This window comes from Oncorhynchus mykiss, chromosome 1 (genome assembly GCF_057628025.1).
Source record: "Oncorhynchus mykiss isolate SJ-2025 chromosome 1, ASM5762802v1, whole genome shotgun sequence".
Classification (NCBI taxonomy): Eukaryota; Metazoa; Chordata; class Actinopteri; order Salmoniformes; family Salmonidae; genus Oncorhynchus; species Oncorhynchus mykiss.
Genome location: NC_143022.1, coordinates 77776604 through 77781512, shown reverse-complemented (window position 1 = coordinate 77781512; position 4909 = coordinate 77776604). Strand labels below are relative to the sequence as shown.

General features: G+C 40.0%; 1 long non-coding RNA gene across 1 annotated transcript; it reads right to left on the bottom strand.

Annotated features, from left to right (window-relative positions):
- Positions 1 to 1259: 1259 nt before the first annotated feature.
- On the bottom strand, positions 1260 to 4402 carry LOC149985650 (uncharacterized). The gene is made up of 4 exons (XR_016483104.1): positions 3570 to 4402; positions 3138 to 3337; positions 2532 to 3021; positions 1260 to 2414 (listed from the first exon to the last, which is right to left on the bottom strand). It is a non-coding gene; the product is annotated as an uncharacterized LOC149985650 (long non-coding RNA).
- Positions 4403 to 4909: the final 507 nt, after the last annotated feature.

The window sequence follows — 4909 nt, the reverse complement described above, 5'->3', positions numbered from 1 at the left end:
TAGGACTAATTGCATTTGAGTCATTTGAGTTACCATTCCAGTATTCAAGAAAAAATCTTATCTGTATCATTACCTTGTTCCCCAGAGGTAATTTCCTTGGCGTGCACTCCCAGAAGAGCACAGGTAGTAGTTTGGGAATAGATGCGGAGTCAATGGAACACAGACGCAGACGTTCCATTGTCCAGATTGGCACACAGTCAACAAATCTGATCTAGCAAAGTAGATATTCATTAAATCTGTCATGATTTATGTATTGTAACTGGCCCAGAACTTCCACCTAAAATGACATGCCCAAATCTAACTGCCTGTACCTCAGGACCTGAAGCAAGGATACGCATATTCTTGATACCGTTTGAAGGAAACACTTTTTGTGGAATTAATGTAGGAGAATATAACACATTAGATATAGTAAAAGATAATACAAACAAAAAAACATGCGTTTTCAATTTTATTTTAATCTTAGAAATGCAAGAGAAAGGCCATTCAATCAGATACGAGTTTAGGTATAATTTAGAGTCTGACTGATCCTGTGAAGCATTACATTACTATACTATATTTTGTATCAAGTCTGCCAGGAGCTTGCCCAAATGTGCTGAATTGGTCAATTGATATATATATGACTCACCACCTGGATTCGGTCTTATGTAGCAAAATTTGAAATGTTTTTTGTTTGGATTGGATAAAAATAGACTCAGAGCGACAAAATGATATATCCTAAAAAGCATTTTTCAGGACCCATGGGAAAGTAATGATACTTTGAAAGTTGATACACTTGAAAGTCACCTTTGACTTTGAGAAGGTCATTTGAATGTTTTGGTACCTACTGGAGAGCTCTCCTTTGTCTACACCCATTCAGCATTGTTCAGATCCTCTTAAGGCAGCCCCACTCATTTCTTTAAGGATTCACATAAACAGTGAGTAGTGTAGTAAAGATTAAGACTAAAAGTGGTAGTAGCCTACAATAAGGAACAATTCCAGGTAAATGGAAAGTGTCCAGATAAAAATGACCCAGATACACTTGTCAAGATTGATGGGTCATGTGAAATAAATGCTACAAGCCCCAGCCACATCCAGCGGTGGAAATTGTCATACTTGAGTAAAAGTATAAATCATTTCAAATTCCTTATATTAAACCAGACAGCACAATTGTTTTTATTATTGACAGATAGCTAGAGGCACAATGTACTTACGTATCAAAAGTTAAATTACAAATATAACCCATTTCAAATTCCTTATATTAAGAAAACCAGACGGCAGAATTGAATTATTGTTTTATTTTTATTGATGGATAGCCAGGGGCATGCTCCAACACTCAGACATAATTTACAAATGGAGCATGTGTGTTTAGTGAGTCTGCCAGATCAGAGGCAGTAGGGATGACCAGGGATGTTCTGTTGATAAGTGAGAGAATTGGACAATTTTCCTGTCAAAATGTAATGAGTTCTTTTGGGTGTCAAGGAAAATGTATGTAGTAAAAAGTACATTATTTTCTTTACAAATGTAGTGAAAAGATTCAAAAATATATAAATAGTAAAGTAATGTACAGATACCACAAAAAACTACTTAAGTAGCACTTTCAAGTATTTTTACACCACTGCCCAAATGCCTTCACACCAGTACATTAGCATGCTTTATATACTGTTACACATGCACTTATCACATAGTATTCCAAACATAAGTTAAGGCCATGCAACCTGTTGAAACCTGAGTGAGTTGTTTTTTTGCACATGTACAGTATATAAACAGATGCATGCACCATATATTTATGTGGTGGACACTTGATACTTATACATAATACAAAATCATGTTACGACCAAACATATCAATATTCATTTTATATATCAATATTTTGATAATATTTTGATAAGTCTTGCTAAGTGGAGGGTCTCTACAGAAGGTGTAAATGGTACAGCCAAATGGTTACTTGCATAGTAGCAATATCAGAAATAGTGTCAATATAAATCAAATATACAGTATGTACAAGAACAATATCAATAACGATATCAGTGATAGACGAGGTAGTTATATGCCTACAATCAGGGGTAAAGTGGTTGAGCAGCAGGATAAAAACAAATAGTAGCAGCAACGTCTGGCTTGTGTGTTAGAAGAGAGTCATGTGAATAGAGGCACTGCAGATAGTGCTGATGACTGGTCCGTCCAAACCACGCATGAACAAGGAAATCTATATTCGGAGAGCCTGTTTCTGTTCTGCCCTTGTTTTTGCTGCAGGGCATGTGATCTTGTCCCTGATCTTGTCAAAAATATAGTTTGTCTAGCTGTGTCCAGTTCAGATGATGCTTTTAAAGGCAGACCATCTATGAGAGGAAGGATGTCAGCGTTGCGCAGCAGCTGAAACCTGGTGCCGACAGTCCGAAAGCTCCCTGGCGACAACACCAGGCACCAAAGCATGAAAGCTGTAAAACAGGGAATAACAACAAAAAAAATCAGGAGACATTACAATCCTGCACAACATCAATTCACCTCCCAAGTTTAGATAAGAATAACCTCATACAATGAAAATACTTTTTTACCTGAAGTGCTGGTACTGCTTGATCTGTGGCAGCGGCCTGAAGTACGGAGTCAGGTGTTGTTGACAGCCATAGCTTTCCACCAGCACCGTGCCATCCTCCAGTCCAACTAGCTGTGGGATATTGACCCCGTCACAGTGCTGTCCTTCACAACACCAGCAATCTCAGACAAAGTGTTCACTCTGGTCTTTCTAAAGAGCTTCTTGATGAGGCCGAAGCACCAGTCAGGGACAAACTTGGTGTGGCCTATGATCAGGAAGTGAAGGTCCAGATTGTGGTGGAGCTTGTGCATGGTCCACCAGGCACATTACCAGAGCACAAACTTGTTCTTGTTTTGGCCACTGCAGTTACCACATTTCAGGTCCACATGTGTTTTCCCCAACTCCATACTTGCATGCATAGTTGATGACTGCGCTGCTGTCTTTGCTTGCTTGTGCCAGCTCTCTTTTTGATGGCTGGTAGATTACAGTCAGGTATGTTCTACTAATTGAAGCTGAAAGACAAATTCCAGATACAAATATTTTAGCATTATTATACAAATAGATGTGAAATGGCATTCTGAGATATAAATACACTTGATTTGATTTGTAGTTATATAGCCCTTCTTACATCAGCTGATATATCAAAGTGCTGTACAGAAACCCAGCCTTAAACCCCAAACAGCAAGCAATGCAGGTGTAGAAACACGGTGGCTAGGAAAAACTCCCTAGAAAGGCCAAAACCTAGGAAGAAACCTAGAGAGGAACCAGGCTATGAGGGGTGGCCAGTCCTCTTCTGGTTGTGCCGGGTGGAGATTATAACAGAACGATCTAGAAGAAAAAGAAACGCACACCTATTTAGGCGAGGTGCTGGCTAGCGGAGTAGAAAACTTGAAGATAAAAGAGAGCCAGCCGCACACTCTAGGAGCTCAGATGCAAAAATGTTATTACCAACGTTTCGACAGCCAAGCTGTCTTCATCAGGGTATAATGATTATAACAGAACATGGCCAAGATGTTCAAATGTTCATAAATGACCAGCATGGTAAAATAATAATAATCACAGTAGTTGTCGAGGGTGCAACTAGTTAGCACCCCAGGAGTAAATGTCAGTTGGCTTTTCATAGCCGAGATTTGAAAACAGCAGGTCTGGGACAGGTAGCACGTCCGGTGAACAGGTCATGGCTCCATAGCCTCAGGCAGAACCGTTGAAACTGGAGCAGCAGCACGGCCAGGTGGACTGGGGACAGCAAGGAGTCATCATGCCAGGTAGTCCTGAGGCAAGGTCCTAGGGCTCAGGTCCTCCGAGAGAGAGAAAGAGAGAATTAGAGAGAGCATACTTAAGTTCACACAGGACACCGGATAAGACAGGAGAAATACTCCAGACAAGAAAGACCACGTCAGCGACTCAACGCACTCAAGTGACGCACCCCTCCTAGGGACGGCACACAACTCACAGTTCACTTTACACAACTACACACAGTTCATACAAGTAATGTTAGCTACTGTAGCCAGCCAGCCATCTAACGTCAGCTGGCTAGCTAACAGCAAGCATTAACTAGCAATACAAACTGATTGTCATAGCAGGCTAAAGTTAACCAATAGGTTCAATGGTAGCTAGTTAGCAATGCAAAATGGCATTCTGAGAAAACATCACTAATGTCACACCTCATATACATAAGTTAATGTTAGCTAGCAAGCCAGCTACCTAACCTCAGCTAACGTTAGCTAGCTAACAGCAAGCTGGGGACTTTTGTTTAGACATGTCACGTTGACATTAGCTAGCTAATGAACTATAATCCCAATCCATAGAGTAACGTTACTAGCAATACAAACCGATTGTCATAGCAAGTTAAAGTTAGGTTCAAATAACATTAGGTTCAATGTTAGTTAGCAAACCAGCCATCCATCAAACTCCAGCTCGCTAGCTAACAGCAAGCTTTAGCCTGCAATGAAAACTTTGACAAAATTAGAAATGCATATTATCTGTAGCTAGATTTTTAACTGTATACATGGATGAAAGCTTCACGGCAGGCTGCAACCCCTTTTATAAGACATCGTGTGTTTCCATTTAGTTTGCACAGCTTGTTTGGCCTGTTGTGTTCCACTGATTTCAAAACGTGTTATTTTCAGGGTGAGAGAGTCAGCATTGCATGGCAGACAGCAGGGATCCGAACTGTAGATCCCAGTTCCTACATTTAAACATAACAATTGATTTTATCAAACAAAACTATGCTACATTTTATCTCTGGGACCCTCAGGATGACAAATCAGGCCTCAATGTAAGTACATTATTTACCTTTCAGTGATAAAAGTGTTTTGTTGTTGTGCACTCTCCTCAAGCAATAGCATGGTATTTTGTCACTGTAATAGCTACTGTAAATTCGACACTGCAGTTAGATTA